Source organism: Canis lupus, chromosome 24 (assembly GCF_011100685.1).
Source record: "Canis lupus familiaris isolate Mischka breed German Shepherd chromosome 24, alternate assembly UU_Cfam_GSD_1.0, whole genome shotgun sequence".
NCBI classification, from domain to species: domain Eukaryota; kingdom Metazoa; phylum Chordata; class Mammalia; order Carnivora; family Canidae; genus Canis; species Canis lupus.
This window is the reverse complement of record NC_049245.1, coordinates 32904977-32922844: the sequence shown is the minus strand read 5'-3', so window position 1 is coordinate 32922844 and position 17868 is coordinate 32904977. Positions and strand designations below refer to the sequence as shown.

General features: G+C 44.1%; 1 protein-coding gene and 1 long non-coding RNA gene across 4 annotated transcripts in view; one reads left to right on the top strand and one right to left on the bottom strand.

The window, feature by feature from the left end:
• Window positions 1-17868, bottom strand: part of LOC111092088 — a 42978-nt gene that overhangs the window by 5361 nt on the left and 19749 nt on the right. The window contains exons 1-2 of one of the 3 annotated variants that reach the window (XR_005377912.1): window positions 11095-11481; window positions 6820-6986 (exon numbers count right to left, since the gene is read on the bottom strand). This is a non-coding gene — a long non-coding RNA (uncharacterized LOC111092088). Of the gene's footprint in view, window positions 1-6819; window positions 6987-11094; window positions 11482-17868 lie in introns of those variants that run through there. The other 2 variants (XR_005377911.1, XR_005377913.1) reach the window with 2 other exon arrangements.
• The window catches only part of RIMS4 (regulating synaptic membrane exocytosis 4), an 88321-nt gene continuing 81813 nt past the window's right edge, over window positions 11361-17868 (top strand). The window contains exons 1-2 of the mRNA XM_038572423.1: window positions 11361-11538; window positions 12846-12912. The gene's annotated coding sequence lies outside the window, so the exon portion shown is untranslated. The remainder of the gene's footprint in view (window positions 11539-12845; window positions 12913-17868) is intronic.

The following is a 17868-nucleotide window of genomic DNA, read 5'->3' as shown; positions in this document are numbered from 1 at the left end:
CACTGCAGAGGAGACAGGTATCTGGCTCTGTAGTGGAAACGGTGGCATGCTGCCCAGAACCACAACTCCGGGACCAAGAAATCTATTCCCCTAGCTGCTGGGAACATTGGCTGTGGGACAGTGCTCAATTGAGTCCCTCGTGGAAACTTGCCCTTGGCTGATGAGTGCAACTTAGCCCAAGTATGGCATCCAATGACTGAACCAAGTGGAAGTCCCAAGGTCCAGCCTCCTTGCCATCCCCGCTCCATACTACTCCTCCCTTCCCTCAGGGCAGGCATCAGCTGGGGCCTCGGATGAGGCTGCGTTGCAGTTTGACTTGTCCCTTCCACCTGTGCTCCTGAGGGCGTGCTGCGGTAAGCTTTCTGCATGCACCCCTCCACGCTGGAGTCTGGTTCCTGGGGAACCTAACCTACAATAGGCTCTAACGTCACACGGAGCTGGCCGGAGTCTTATCTCAAATCCCCACTAGCTATATGGCTTCAGACATTATGAATCCACTGTAAGCCTCTGTAAGTCTCAGATTTTTAATCTCTAAAGATGCAATAATAGTAGTATCTGCCTCTTCTAGATACAGCAGGGGATGAAGAGAAATAGTGCATGTAAAGCACTTCACACGGTATCTGGGGCCTGTTAGATTTAGCTGAAATGTAATCACCCCTGTTTACTCAGCTCCTTGCCGGCATTTCCAAAAGACTGCGTCCCCACTAGAGCAGAAATAGACCCATTGTGCCACCTTGTTTCCAGCAGATGGCGACAGCGGACAAGGCTGCAGTGCTGTCCGGCTCCCTTCCAATTGCCGCTGCTCACAGGTTATGCATCCGTTTCCCATGCATTAGCTCATTTGAGTCTCCTTCATCAACCATCTCCCAAGTGCTGACCTTTCTATCATTTATTCTCTCATCCCTTCTCAACAAATGCTTACTGAGCACTTACTCCAGCCAAAGGCCAGTTTTAAATCTTTTCTAAAACATCACAGTGACTAAGAAATAACAGCAAAAGGAAATAAAATTTCAAGCCACTGCTGAAAAGTTGGATTTTGAGATGAAAAGATAAATTTTAGGCACTGGCACTGGGCTGGTGCCAACCCGTTCAGGAAGGAGGCTGCTTTAATAAAGCAGAAGCAGCATAATATGCCTGAAACAGAAGCAGGAGGCAATGGTCCCTCTGTAGGAGCAGCTGAGGTGCTTTTGGAGAACCATCCACAGGCCTTTCCAAGGGCTATTGATCTGAGGACAGAACACCTGGTCCCAGGGCTGGTTCAAAGTGCCAAGTAGGAGAGAGAAGAAAGAATCCATAAAGGAAGTGTCGGAGTGCTTGGGAGGAAGGGTTAGCTGGCCTGTATTTAGGACCTCCAGATCGCAGTCATTTTGCTGGTCTCTCAACTGTGCAGACAGGCCAGCAGGCACCCCTGGAAGCCACCAGCCCAGGGCCTGGCTGAGGTCTATTTCTGTGGTGGGGAGAGAAGCTGCCCACCTCAGCCTTCTCGAACGTGCTCCAGAACTGTATGGGAAAGCGCTTTCCTGAAGGTCACCACACAGGGTTGTCATCAAGCTCAATTGAGGAAATGTATGTAAAGTTGCTGGTTATCCGAGAAGCTCTCATTAAATGATAACTATTTATTACTGATGATAATACTACCACTACCAATCAATGGTTCTTATGGTCTTCTCTGATATAATTGCCCAGAGCAAGGTTTTATAAGAGGCATCTGGAATGGCAATCTACAGAGAGATTTGATTATTTGGGGGTTACAAGAGGATCCAGGACTCTGAAGGTAAAGAAAACACCAAGTCAGGGAAAGGAACACATAGATGAACTCAGTAAAATCTGTTGAATGGATGGCTAAGGGGGATTCTCTTCTTTTTTTTTTAATTAAAGATTTTATTTATTTATTCATGAGAGACACACAGAGAATGAGAGAGAGAGAGAGGCAGAGACACAGGCAGAGGGAGAAGCAGGCTCCATGCAGGAAGCCAGACGTGGGACTTGATCCCAGGTCTCCAGGATCAGGCCCTGGGCTGAAGGCGGCACTAAACTGCTGAGCCACCCAGGCCGCTCAGGGGAGTCCCTTCTAATAGCAAGAATCACGTTCATGATTTCAACAAGCATAAGTGGAGACCTACTCTGAGCCAGGTACTCTGCTTGTTCTTGGAGCTAAGGAGATGAATAAGCATCCTGTTTGTTTTCAAGGAGCTCCTAGTGCAAGGGAGGAAAGCCAAGGTACCTACAGGTTCTAGTCTGGTGACAGAAATGAGGAAAGTGGATAAGGTGTGAAGAAGGAGCACGGGTAAAATAAATATTTTACTTTCTTTAATATATTATTTAAAAAACAGTATTGCAAGAGTTATGACAAATGGCTCTGATATGAGGTTTTAATGCAGAGACAATAGGGCATGGTGGGGACTGTGAAGAAATAGAGAAATCATGCTCTAACCAAAGGGGACTGCTGCCACAAGAGTGGAGAACTATACCCATCTTACTGTATTTCCAATTTGTCAAGAGAAGCCAGGAATTGGAATTGTTACAGGCAATCTCTTAATTTTTAATTTGTGGCAATGAATTTAAAAAATGTAAAAACACCATGTGGGCCCACATAAAATAGGTCAAATGAAACATAATTCGGTCTTTTAATTTTAAAGATTTTATTTATTTATTCATGAGAGGCATAGAGAGACACAGGCAGAGACACAGGCAGAGGGAGAAGCAGGCTCCTCTCAGGAAGCCTGATGTGGGACTCGATCCCCCAACTCTGGGATCACGCCCCGAGCCAAAGACAGACGCTCAACTGCTGAGCCACCCAGGTGTCCCACATCTTACCATCTTGACACTTAGCAAGCTGTGTAGAAATTGCCCGTATGCCCATCTGTCTTTCCAATTGGACTGGAGATCATACACTGAACCCTCAGGCTTAGGTCTGGCATTAAGACTTAATTATGGGGATGCCTGGGTGGCTCAGCAGTTGAGCGTCTGCCTTTGGCTCAGGGCGTGATCCCGGAGTTTGGGGATCGAGTCCCACATCAGGCTCCCTGAGAGGAGCCTGCTTCTCCCTCTGCCTGTGTCACTGCCTCTCTCTATGCCTCTCATGAATAAATAAATAAAATCTTTTTTTTTTTTAAAAAAAGATGGTAAGATGTGATGTGATGGGTGCACAGAAGAAGAGCTGGTGGCAGGGGGGTGGTCTTTGAGGAGGAGAAGACACCTGATTGGAGATCTAGAAGAAGGCCCAACTGGCTAGGGAACTGGGGCCTGACAATCTAGTTAGGGGGAGTGAGACAGGGGAGTTCAGGGGCCCAGTGGACTGTCAGAGCTCAGGTGTCAGATGGGGTGGGGGACAGGGGGCATGAAGCTGGGGAGGTGGGCAGGAGCAGATGGAAGGCAGCCTTAACTGCATCATCTGTATTTAATGATTTCCTACTTTTCCCTTATTGTAATTTCTCCTGTTCTTGATAGAAAACCAGAGGTTGTGTCTGTACCCCAAAAACGGCCATTTTCTGTTATAAGTGGAAGCTCTTTCTGCTCTCAAAGTTGGCAACACCCCTCTTTCTCCTTTTCCTGCTTTGGCTCACCCTCATCTGTGCCTCACTTTGATCCCTACAGTATTAAAGAAAATAAATACTTTTGACCTTTGTCAGAACACCTTGGACTTGCCAGTACAAAAAGAAACAATTTGCACAGGAGGAAATGATTCCGTTCCTCCCAAATGAATCCTTCTCTGTGTCCTGAGCCAGATGCAGTTCTGATTCAGAGACCATAGGGGTGGCCAGCAGGACTCTGGGCTGGAAGACAGGAGTCCATTGTAGTCCTGGTTCTGTGGACTGATGCCTTGTGTGGCTGTGGATCAGAGCAGGCCACTTGTGCCCAACCTGCAAAAGCAGGTGGTTTGGATGGTCTCCCAGAACCTTTTCCATCAGGACCGAGGGCCCAAATCTCTTGTACACAGATTCAATCTGGACCTGATGTCTGTGATGTGTTGCCAATCTAACCAGTGTGTGCAAACGTCAGGCACTGTGCCAAGCTCTTGCCATACATGATTTCATATAATCCTCATAAAAGTCTTACCCCACTTTATAAAAAAGGAAGCTGAAGTCTAGGAAAGTTGCCCAACGTGATGAAGCTCGTATGTGCACCTCAAAGACTATGTTATTTGACACAAAATGTAGTTCATTGTGATGGTTAGTTCTGTGTCGACCTGGCTGGGTTAAGGAATGCCCAGAGAGCTGGTAAAATGTTATTTCTGGGTGTGTCTGTGAGGGTGTCTCTGGAAGTGATTAGCATTTGAATCAGTAGACTAAGTAAAGACACTCAACCTTGCCAATGTTGGGGGGGGGGGGGCGGGAGGAATCACTCAATCTGTTGAGGGCCTGAATAGAATAAAAAGGCAGAGAGGGAGGGTGAATTTGCTCTCTATGCTTGAGCTGGGACATCCATCTTTTCCTGCCCTTGGACACTGGCACTCCTTGTTCTCAGGTCTGTAGACTCAGACCAGGACTTATACCATTTGCTCCCTTGGTTCCCAAGCCTTTGGGCTGTTACAACGCTGGCTTTCCTGGTTCTCCAGCCTACAGACATCAGATCACATGTGTGATCTGCAATTCTTGCAATAAATCTCTCTTTTTCTCTCTTATACACACATATACACACACACATATCCATATCCACTCTCTGGACAACCCTGCTAATATGTTCATATATATGACAACATATCAAACAGCACAGGACAGTTTACCATGAAAAGTAAACTCTCATGCCCATTTCCCAACTCTCTTGGGGCAATCTCAATCATTTTGATTTTCTGGTGATTATCTCCCTAAACATGAACAACAGCTGGGTGTTGTCTTATTTGTGTATGTCTTTATTGTGTATGTCTTTATTGTCTCTAAAGTTGAATTATACTCCCTGCTTTTTTTCCTAATGTTGATACTTACATATTTACAGTTCTCATTTCTCCCCATAAATTCAATAAACATAACCTCTATTTTCTTCTTCCATCACATGGACAGTCCCTTTTGACACTGCTTCTTAAGAGGAAGGCAAGAGCAATCTTTTTTCTCTATCTTTCCTCCCTGCTTTTATTTTATTATTATTTTTTAATTTTTTAAAATTTTTATTTATTTATGATAATCACACAGAGAGAGAGAGAGAGAGAGGCAGAGACACAGGCAGAGGGAGAAGCAGGCTCCATGCACCGGGAGCCGGGCGTGGGATTCGATCCTGGGTCTCCAGGATCGTGCCCTGGGCCAAAGGCAGGCGCCAAACCGCTGGGCCACCCAGGGATCCCCCTGCTTTTATTTTTGACCTTTGGCCAGCCTGTCTGATTTCAAAAGTTCCTCACCCCATTTAGTTGTGTGCAACCAGTGTGTGACCAGTGCCAGCTGAGGGGTTGTGGGAGAGAGTGACTTTTGTTACCCTAGGCTGGAGTATTTCACACATGCTCTTCTGTCTGCTGCTACACTTGGCAACACTCCACATGGGAGAGCCTCCATTAGTCTGGGTCCCTGGGGAGCAGAGCACCCCAACTAATATACAATGTGTAGTATGAGGGAGATGTAAATCTTTGTTGTCCTAAGCCTCTGAGAGTTTGGGGGTTATTTGTTACTGTAGCATAATCAAGCATATTCTAACTGATGCAGTGAATGTTATTACTTCTGTCCTGCAAATACAACCAAGACTTTAGTGTTTTGTCCATACTTGTTTAAATAAACAAATTACAAAAAAAAAAAAAAAAAAGACAAACTTTCTCTGTCCTGGCAAGTTTTAAACTGTGTTTATCTACCCCCCTACTTGATTACATTTGGCTGGGAATAAAATTCTAGGTTAAAAATCTCAGAACTTTCAAGATACTCCATTAGGGGCATCTGGCTTTTCACTTCTGATGAGAAATCATCATCATCATCTTCTTCTTTTTCTTCTTCTCCTTCTTCTTCAGGTTTATTTATTTATTCATGAAAGACACACACACACACACACACAGAAAGAGAGAGAGAGAGAGAGAGAGAGAGAGCAGAGAAACAGGCAGAGGGAGAAGTAAGCTCCATGCAGGGAGCCTGATGTGGGACTTGATCCCGGGACCCCAGGATCACGCGCTGGGCCCAAGGCAGGCGTTAAACCACTGAGCCACCCAGGGATCCCCCCTCCCTCCCCCTTTTTTTTTGTAGACTCCATGCCCAGTGTGGAGCCCAACACAGGGCTCAAACTCATGACCCTGAGATCAAGACCTGAGCTGAGATCGAGTCAGCCACTTAACCAATTAAGCCATCCAGGTACCCCATTATGAGGGGAAATTTTTTCTTCATAGATGAATATATTTTTAATTCATGAAAAACTTTTAAACTCTTAGAATCTTTAAAATGTATTGTGTCTGACACAGTCTTTTAATTTTTTCCCTTATTTTTTGCTTTTTTTAAATTAAATTTTTTTTTTTTTCAGAGAGAGAAAGTGCACAAGCAGTGTGGGAAGGAGCAGAGGGAGAGGGAGAGAGAGAGATTCTTAATCAGGCTTATGCTTAGCATGGATCATGACATGGGGGCTTGGTATCATGACCTGAACCGGAACAAAGAGTCAGCCGCTCAACTGACAGAGCCACCCAGGTGCCCCTCTCTCTGTCTTTTCCATCTCTGTCTTTTTGTTCTATGTTAGGAAGACTTAATTCAATTTTGATTTTCAACCATCTCTCAGTTTTCATTTTAGCAATAATATTTGAGAAATTTTAATACATGTATACGTAAATATATCAAACAAAAAAAGCACGAATCACAAGTGTACAAATGGATGGATTATCACAGCCAGACAACACTACCAAGTCAAGAAATAGATTCTTACCAGCAAGTAGTCGGCTCCCTGTGCTCTTCCCAATCACTACTCACCCCTTATCCCCAGAGATGACCCGTTCTTCTAACACTGTCAATTAGTTCCTTTTGTTTTTGAAAACTTATATACACGGAGCAAGTCATTTATCCTCTTGAGGTTCCAGTGCCCTCAGCTGTAAACTGAGAATGAGAGACAACTGAAAGAATGTGCTAGATTATAGATGCCTAGTATGTGTTTGTTAAATCTGTAAGACCCGTTGTGCCCCAAGCCATTCTCACATATTTATCTTACCTCTGGTGGAATTATGGCATAAACAGGTAATATAGTCACTTAACCAGACAACTTATGGTTCTGAGATCTGATGTCAGGCAGACTGGGAGGTGGAAAGCCACTAGATAGGAAGGGGGACATTTTCTCCAGACACCGCAAGTGACAAAGAATTAGAATTCCTGTCATTCCACATCCCTGCCAACATCTGGTGTCATAGATACCCTGGAGTTTGGCCCTCCTCATGGTTGTGTGGTAGCATCTCATTTCATTTATTTTGCATTTCCCTAATGATGTAGGATGTGGAACATCTTTGCATATGTTTATTTGCCATGGATATGTCATCTATGGTGAGGTGTCTGGTAGGGTCTTTGACATATTTTTTAATCAGGTGTTTGTTTTCTTGTTCCTCAGTTTTAAGAGTTCTTTGCCTATTTTGGGTCATAGTCCCTTATCAGATGCATCCTTTGCAAGTATTTTCTCCCAACTTGTTGCTTGTCTTCTCATTCCATTCACATTATCCTTTGCTGAGCAGAAGCTTTCAATTTTAATGAAGTCCAGCTAATCAATGGTTTCTTTCATGGATCGTGGCCTTGGTGTTGTATCTAAAAATGTATCACCAGACGCAAGGTTTTCTTCTGTTATCTTCTAGGAGTTTAGGATACATATACCTTTAATCTAACCTGTGGCTGTTGCTCCATCCAATTGGTTTCCGACAATGCCCTTGGCATATTGTCCTCTTCTGATCTTGGCAATGTTAACATTATGCAACCTTCTCTCTCTTATCTTGCTTAGAAGGTAATTTCAGTCCCGCATTTAAAACCTCCCAGTACTTATGTCCGCCAGATTACTTCCCCTCTCTTTACAAGTCTTATCAAATTCAGTTGAGACTTACACTTCTGTAACCAAGATTTGTTTGATTCTACATGGGCTTAGAAGCCGATGTCTTCTCTCCGAAGTGGAATTACATTTACCAAGCTCACGGGACTGATGTGAAAAGTCAGAACGTCAATGTATTCACTGATAACGAGAAATATAATTGCCCAGCAGACTGGAATATTCTCATCAGCATGACCAGCACATTCTCTCCTAAAGACAGATCTAAGTGAAAAGCCAAATTATACAAAGAAGGTGGCTTGGTGAGCATTTGATCATTCAGCTCTATTAATGAAGAGCCCACTGCATGTTAAACATTGTGCTGGACACTAGGTGGAGAATAGTGAATAAGAGAGGTAGGGCTCTGTGCTCACAGATCCTAAGGTGCTGAGAGAAGACAGGCCCTGAATAGTAATGAGGCTTTTGGGTAAAAACGACTGTACACCTTAGCTTCTGCTTTCTCCTTGAATCTACTAAAATAACAGTACAGGGATTTTTTTTTTAAAGGCAATACACAAAGACAGAGGTCGGCAAGCTATTGCCCACAGGCCAAATCTAGCCTGCTGCCTATTTAGGTACAGTCTGTACAAAGAATAGTTTTATATTTGCAAATGGTTAGAAAAAAATCAAAACAAGAATAACATTTTGTGACACGTGAAAATGATATGAAAGTCAGATTTCAGTGTTCATAAATAAAGTTTTGTGGGAATGCAGCCATGTGTTCCAATGCATGTTCCATGTATTGTCTACGGCTGCTCCTCATGCTACAATGACATAGTTAAGTAGGTGCGAAGGAGACCATATGGCGTGCAAAGCCAAAAATATTTACTATCTGGCCCTTTTCAGAAAAAAAAAAAAAAAAAAAAAGCCAACCCTAGCTCTAGAGCAGCACTGTTCAATGGAACTTTCTGCAATGACAAGAAATGTCATACACTGTCCAATACAGTAGCTGGCCACTCACTCCATGTGAGCACTTGAAAGATGGCTAGTTCAACTAAGGACCTGAACATTTATTTTATTTATTTTAGTGAATTTAAATTTAACTAGCTGCACGTGGCAAAAGCTGCTATATTGGTCGGCATAGCGGTCGACTATAACAGGAGGGTATCTGGGTTGGGAAACACCACGTGTCGTGGAAGACAGGGCATCATTCTAAAAGCAGAGGGATTAAGTAAAAGTTCACATATGGAGGGTTGACATGCCCCACCCAATCTTCTCCTTACAGGCTTCTTTCTTGACCTAGATTCCAGAAGGCTGGCAAGGAGAATTATGCTCTCCTAAAAAGGAACTAGAAGAACTGTCTCTGGGGAATTTGACCAGCTCAGGAGGAAGAACCAAAAGATACATTGGGGGCTTTCTAATAGTCTTACCAAAGCTGGCAGTGAATAAGCCCTCCTGCCAATCCCATAGCATCCAATAAACTTTAGTCTAGGTCCCACGCATCCATATGAGCAGACAGCCAAGGACCCTCGTACATTTGAGGAAAAATGTAAATGAGAGACCAAACAAACAGATGAACAGATCTAAGGAAAGATCTATGGGAACACATATTCTATTAAGTTTGGAGGTCTATGATGCTGGAGGAGAGAAATGGTCCTTATTTTCACCAAGCTCAATTTCTTTTCTTTCTTTCTTTTTAAAGATTCTTTTTTTTTTTTTTTTAGAGAGAGAGAGAGAGAGAGAGAGAGAGAGATGGGGAATGGGAGAAGTAGGCTCCCTGCTCAGCAGGGAGCCTGATGGGGGGCTCGATCCCAAGACCCCAGGATAGTGACCCAAGCTGAAGGCAGATACTTAACCAACTGAGCCACTCACCAAGCTCAATTTCAATGCAGCATTTTCTTCACTAATGTACATAAGCAACAAACTATAATAGTACCAGCACTTCCAGTGACTTCATCACCCATAGAAACCTGATATTTTCCTATCATAATACTATCGTTGAAGTCATTTCAAAGTATCATTTATGCTCGTCACGACTTTGAATTGATGGTAGTTATTAGACACACTGCTAAATCTTCTAATATAGAAGCACATATGTTACTATATGACAGATTTGTTTTTTAAATATTTTGATAACTGCCTTTTGATATAAATGATTTCCTTTGTAATCCTATGCATGGAAGCTTATTCATTTAAAAATATTATGCTGAAAAAAGGCCCACAGCCTTCACAAGACTGCAGGGGGTCCAGGGCACAAGAGGGGTTAAGAACGCTTGTAGTAATGTTCTCTTTAGGGCCATAAATTGGGGGATAGAGACGATAATCATCGAGCACTATGTGTCAGATTTTAAACCTCATAATTCTTTTTTTAAAAAAGGATTTTATTTATTTATTTATGTATTTATGTATTTATGTATTTATGTATTTATGTATTTATTTATTCATGAGAGACACAGAGAGAGAGAGAGAGAGAGAGGCAGAGACACAGGCAGAAGGAGAAGCAGGCTCCATGCAGGGAGCCCGATGTGGGACTTGATCCCAGGACTCCAGCATCACGCCCTGGGCCAAAGGCAGGCGTTAAACCACTGAGCCACCCAAGGATTCCCATAAACCTCATAATTCTAAGAGTAATTATTATTATTATTATCTCGATATCTTTCGTTAGTACTTTAACATGCTCATTTTGTCATTCATTGGGATATTTGGAGGGAGGAGAGATGAATAGAGGGACTTAATCAGCCCTCTTGACCCAAAAGTTCAGTTTCCTTTGTAAGAATAGGTACATGCACATCATAAGCAAGTTAGAAAAGTGCAAAGAGGAGAACAAAAATCACCTCCAATCCCACTACCTACTTGATGAATGAACATTTGTTCTAGACAGAGGAGTGTGCATACACATGTAAACATACATACATACCCACACAAACACATAAAAACCAAAATATGTAGAATTAGACCTATGTAATATTTAACAAACACAGGATCAAAGTACACATTTATCATTATTTTATTTTTTTACTACACATTTGTTATCATTGTGTTTCTCCCCCTGCGTTTATCTTCTACAGCAATAACAAGAACTGAGATAGGTCATTATTTTCACCATCCACACAAGGAAACTGAGACTCAGATCATTGGAGTCTTGTCCATGGTCACACATGGTGAGAAAGGAGGAAATCTCTTGGTCATCCTAGAAAGACTTACTCTTTAAGGACCTCCTGTCTGTGAGGGGGGAGGCCCTGGAGGTGAGCTGGACTGAGAGAGCTTCATCCCCTCGGCTGCATTGACCTGAAAACTTGTGACCCGAAATCTTAGTGATTTCCGGGGGATTCTAGCTCAGGTGGAGGTGACCCATATGCCAAGTCCCAACAGAGATCTGCTGAGAAGCTTCCGTTTACTGTCACAATTGGAGGCAAGAATCTGGCACATCCTGGATTCCTTTCTTTATTTCCATTCTGATTCCTTGGGGAAGCAAACAGGGACAATTCTTCTCATTAACCCCAACTGCAACAAGTCACTACTGGATGTCTTCATGGGCATAGTGTGCTGCAATGGGCAGATGGAAGGCAATGCACACAAAGGCTAACCTCTTCATCCTGTCTGGATCCCAGGAACTGGAGGAAGATAAGAGAAAGTGGACTTCCTGAGGTTGGTCCTGGGGATATTTAATCTGCAGGATCCCAAAGCTTGGATGGGCTATACCAGAATCACCTAAAGAGCTTGTTGAAAGTAGTGATACCAGGGTTCTGATCCCAGAGTAGTGGATGTCAACCTTGGTTATGCATTAGAATCAGCAGGGAAGCCTTTAAAACACAAATTGATGGGGCACCTGGGCGGTTAAGCATCTGTCTTAGGCTCAGGTCATGATCTCAGGGTCCTGGGATGGAGCCCTGCTTTGGGCTCCCTGCTCAATGGGAAGCCTGCTTCTCCCTCTTCCTCTGCTCCTCCTCTCAGCTTGTGCACTCTCTCTCTCTCTCTCAAATAAATAAATCTTTACAAAAGAAATGGCAGAGTAGGGATGTTATGAACTGAATGTTTGTGTCTTCTCAAAACTTTATGTGTGGGAACCTTACCCATCCCCCAGCAAAGTGATGGTAGTGGGAGATAGAGCCTTTGGGAGGATTAGTAAGGTCATGAGGGTGGAGCCCTTTAATGGGGTCAGCACCCTTACGAGGGTCACCAGAGAGGTGTGCTTTCTCTCTCTGCTCTCTGCCATGTGAGGATAGGACAAAAAGCTGGCAGTCTGCGGCCTAGAAAGGGGCCCCTGCCAGAACCTGACTGTGCTGACTTAGACTTCTACCGCCCCCCCCCCCCCCCAGGACCATAAGAAACCAATTCCTGTTGTTCAGGAGCCACCCAGTTTGTGATGTTTCTGTTAGAGCCGTCCAAGCTGCTGCTAAGACAAGGCACTCTGAGCTCCTCCATGAAAACATTGGAAACACAAGCAGAAACTGTCAGAACTAACTTTGTCAGAACTCTGGAAAACCGTCAAGGTTTGGAGCAACCCATTGAATGCTGAATGAAGGAAAAAACAACTTAAAAAATGGCTCAGTTCAAGCAGGGGTACCATCTAAGGCAGAGTTGGAGGAGGAGCACCCCAGCACAGAGCCAGTTTGCAGATACCAGGCAGGGTGTGTGTGTGTGTGTGTGTGTGTGTGTGTGTGTGTGTGTGAGTGAGTACTTAAAGTATAGTTGACACATAACATTATATTAACTTCAGCTGTACAACACAGTGATTCAACCTTTGCTCATGAGTATAGCCACCATCTGTCCCCAACACAACACTATCACAACACCATAGACTATATTCTCCATGCTATGCCTTTCATCCTCGTGACTTATTCATCCCGTCACTGGAAGCCTGTGTGTTCCATTCCCCTTCACCCATTGTGCCCTCTCCCCATCCCTCTCCCCTCTGGTGACCAAGTCTGAGACGTGGTCTATTTCGTTTTTAGATCCTGGTGTTCGAGGACATCTCTGTTGAAACACAGTGGAACGGGAGCTAAAGGCTCAGAGACTTCAGTGAGTACGTGGGGGTTTGTTTTCATTTGTGACAGCAGCGATAGAAAGGTAACACAGTGTACTGGTCATTGCTAGCTCTGGCTGTTGGGGGATGGACTTCAGCCTTATGTCACACGTGGTTAGTGTGCTCAATGAACACTCATCACAATAAAAATAATGAAGACCATAATTCACCAGAAGTGGTATATAAGGATGTCCGTTCCTTTTCTGCTTAACTTATGGCATTGGAAGCATCTGAAAGCACTTTATTCGGTAAAAAAAAAAAAAAAAAAAAAAAAGGATTCTGAACCAGCTACTTTGTTCTACTACTCAGGCCTAATTCTACATTTGGTGAAAATTATAATTTTTTTAACAGGGGGAGCAGTTGTGAAATGGAACATACCCCAGGTCAGAAGTCGGAGAATTGGGCCCTGGTCTGAGCTCTGCCTCTGTCTGGCTGTGTGACTTAGGTCATCTTGCTTCCCCTATCTGGGTTTCATCTTTGCCACTTAGAAAATGAGAGTTACACCAATAGTAACTCTCATTTGTCAGATGCCCAGGATGTACAATTTATACATGAGGTCTTGTTCGAGCAGCACAAAAACTGTGCAAGGTATCTTCCCCATTTTATAGTTGAGAAAATTGAGAGGCCCAAAGAGGTTAAGTGACTTGCCCAAGGTCACAGAGTTATATCTAGCAGGACTGAGATTTAAAACCAGGACATTTTAGCTCTTTTTGATAAGCCCCTCTACCTTTTCCATGTTTCAGATGTCAACACTGTCTTTACAGAACATATTTATGCAGCGCTTGGTTTTCTCTGTATGTCATAGTGAGGATGGCTCTCTCTAGTTTTCCACTTGAAGGCTCTGGAATTGGGTCCACCTCTTGTGTTTCTGAGAACCACTGACTCAGCCTCTCAGAGACCTCCCATAGACATCCATTCCCCATTTCACCTTCTGTGAAAGACACTCCCAGTTGCTGAACCAATGTCTGGTCTTTACTTTTTACTTAGTAACAGAATCCTAACTTTGAATAAAATGTTCCCAGTCAAAAATACCTGCCCATACCCCCTTGCAGCTAAGGGTGGTCCCCTGACCCAGTTCTGACCAATGAGATGTAAGTGGACATTTGGATGGGACTTCTTAGGAATCTATGATCTTCTTCATTCTAAAGGAATGAGGGAAGTTTGTTCCTCAATCTTATTGCCTGGAATGTAGGTGAGGTTTCTGGAAGTGGAGCAGCCATCTTGTGACTATTAGGGTGAGAGCTGCCTGCTAAAGATAGCAAAGCAGGAAGGCAGAAGCTTCAGTCCTTAGTGATTTCTTTGTAATCGGTCCTCTGTACCAGTCTGGATTGCCTACCTCCAGACTTCTTGCTACGTGAGAAACAAAGCTTTATTTGGTTGGATTTCTGTTCTGTCAACTTCATGCAATCCTAACTGACAGGTTCTCCAAGAAAAGTCTCTCCCCTGCCCTGTAGTCCTGACATGTGGCCTTCCTAAGCACCTGTGGTGACTCAAAAATAGACCTGGGGAAGGAGAAATTGGCCATGGCTGTGATTCTGAACTTGCTGAGCCATCACCTGTTCAGTCCATGCTCTGAAGAAAAGTCTGTTAATTACACTCTCCTTGGCCAGCCAGAGCACAGGAGGCTGTGTCTGTGTATTCTCAGGAAGCTCAAATATAGCTCAGGCTCCTTCACTTCTTCTGCTGAGTATGCAGCATCTGCATGTCTGGCAGCCCCAGTGAAGAATGGGGAAGCTTTTCCCAGGAGGTTAGAGTCTAAAGAAGGTGCTGGAAAACAGGAATGTTAGCAAGATCTTCCCTCCTGTCTCCTATAAGGTGAGTATTATACCTCCTAGTTAGCAGACGCCAAAATTTGCTTGAGGTCCAAACAGGCTCAAAGGGTGAAGGGACCACGTGTCAGTCTGCTCATTTGGTTGCATGCAACAGAAAAGGACTCTGTTTAGCTGGAGAAAAAAAATAGTTTTGGGGAAGAATATGGGATGGCTCACAGAATTTCAGGCAGCTTGAACACAAAGGGAATGTAGTTTCAGGAGGTCTGGATAGCAGAGACCAGTACTGGAATGGCATAACTTGAGTCATGGACCCACTCCACTGTTAAGGAGGGCAGGGTGCCTTGATTGACCTCTCTAGATGGTATTGGAAAAGTGGTTTTCCTGAAACAACTTGAGAGTTCGAGTACCAGAAGAATGGCAAGAGGATGTTGGGAGGCCAAAAAAAAAAAAAAAAAAGTTCACTGCAGGTAGTATAGAATTGGTCAAGAAGGATGGATTTGGGGAGCTGGCTGACCTTAGTTTAAATCTTAGCTCTACCCTTTGGTCAAACCAATTCACCTCTTAAGCCTCCATTTCCTCATCTGTGTGTGATGAGAATGAGACATGTTTAATCTACTAGAATATAAGCTCTTGAAGGTGAGGACTTTTGTCCCCCTCCCCCTTCCAAATGCTCTGTCCCCAGTACCTAGCTGTGTGCATGGCTTGTAGCTGATGCTAAAAACGTATTTATTGAATGAGCAAATGAACTCTACATTTGTCCCAGAATACCTCCTTTGTATGGAGACACTTTGTTGAAACTATAACGTGATAGGTGCTTAGAGTAGAAAGTGAGCACCCCCTCCTGCCTCACTGCCTCCCTCCGGGGAGGGAGGAGAAGGAAGAAATGTAGGCAGACACTGAGGTAGATAAAAGGACGTCCACTCCGCAGACTCTTCCCCTGACACACTCCCCACCAGCACGCTGACCTGCTTACTACATCAGTCACTCTGCCCTCATCCTCACAAGCCAGGCTCTTTGGCAGAAAACAACAATCCCATGTCGAGTGCAGAATGGATTCATTCTAGCAATCTCCAGGACTTCCTGGTATAATGGCGTGTTAAACTCTGCTGATAGGTTTGATGGGGTAAGAAGTCTGCAGTCACCACGCCCCTACATTGTACAGTGAACCATGATATAGAGGGGCAAACAGAATAAATCACAGCCCTGGAGAACGCGTGCATTCTCCAAAAAAACAAGACAAAACAAAGCACACACACAGCAGGACATCACTGGTGAAATGAATGCATTTCAACCTTCTCAGTCATGTTTTCATTCACCAGTCTCGACAAGATGAAATTCTGAGTAGTTTTGTTCCCCAGGGCCACTGTAGAAATACAAAGCATAAGAAGAAAGAGACAAGCTTTGAAGAAATAGGGATTTTGGTATCCTTGGTCCCTCCCAATAACCAATTTGCCATATTCATTGTCGCCCTCAGGAGCTTGGCCATTCATGCCTGCAATTATCACCACTGCTGCTACTACCACCGCCATCCCCACCAAGCTACCAGTTACCATCAACACCACCATTTACCATTACTGGTGTTTTTAAAAGATTTATTTATTTGAGAGAGAGAGAAAGAGAGCAAGTGGTGGTGGTAGGGGGGAGGCAGAGAGAGAGGGAGAGAAGCAGACTCCCTGCTGAGTGCAAAGCCCGATGTAGGGCTTAATCCCATGACCCTGAGATCATCACCTGAGCCAAAGCTAAAAGTCGGACACCCGAGCGACTGAGCCCCCCAGGTGCCCTTACCATTGCTCTTATACCACCACCACCATCATTACTGCTATCGCCACCATGCCATCAACTGCCATCAATACTGCCACCACCAACCCTATCCAAGCCTAGTGTTGCCAGCAGCAGCAGCAGCAGCAGCAGCAGCAGCAGCACATCTACCACTTCTAGTATTTCCATCTCCCTCATCTTCACCATAAAAATTATCAGCAGCATGGTTATCACTACATAGTAAATGACACCGGGGCACCACCCAGATGCCCTTTACCAGGCGGGTGCACTCATCTCCCAGCTGCTGTGAGAGCTGGTTGCTCACAGATCATGGCTATTCTCTTCTGAGAATACCCCTCTGCCAGTGGAATTGCCTTGCTTAAAGGTAGCCCGTACCCGATGACTGACTAACTGAACATATAAGTCCCCTGTCTTCTTGCTGCAGGCTGGGATAACTTGATGGCAGTGTTCATGTCCTCAGGCTGTTTTTGAAATTAGACAGAGGCAAGACTTGAGCCGAACCCACATTTTTTGCCTATCTTTCTCCTTTGTCCTATTCTGCTTCCCTCAGGCCCTCAAAGGCTTCACCCAAGAGATCCCTCAATAAATCACTTGAACAAGAACTCCATTTCAGACCTTGCTTCCAGGGCACCCAGCTTAAGACACCTACCACTCCTTTAATCACTATTCTAGTAGACTTCTTTTGGAATGGTTTCCCTGCCCATATTCTCTTTTTGGAGAAATTCCACCTTGCACAGGCAGTGGTGTGCTGGACCTGGCCAGCTCTAGCTCATGAGGGTCAATTGCACACATATTCCTCAACTCTGTATTGAATGACATCACATTGATAGCTTGGAATCAGACATGGCAGGAGAATTTACACCATGGAAATTGGGGGAAAAAAGCCACATTTTTTGTTATTGTTTAATTTGGACTGCTAGTTGTGAAATATTTACTGGCAAACCACCGGACATATGTCAACCACACAATTCCAAACCTTTGTTGGAATGCCAGGTCTGAATTATTACTTAGGGGGCTGAGGTAGACTCCTCCCCCAAGGGGACTTATCCATAGGCTTCCAGGGACATATGAATAATGTGGTGAGAAAAAAATGGCTTAGGTCTGCAGGTGTCTCATGGAATTGGGAAATCAATAAGTTGTGGCCAGTTGGCAAGGAGGATTGAATAATGCTAATAATCATAGCTGCCATTTATTGAATGCTAAGTTAAATTTGTGTTGTGTTAGGCACTTTGCATTCATTATCTTGTTTAAGCCTTATAACTCCCCTTGCAGGAATACTATCACTCCATTTTATCAGATTGAACACATTCAAAGAGGTAAAGTCCTTGCTTAAGACCACATAGCTTGTTGATGCAAGAACTGGGATTTGACCCTCAGTCTTTCTGATTTTAGAGCCTGAAA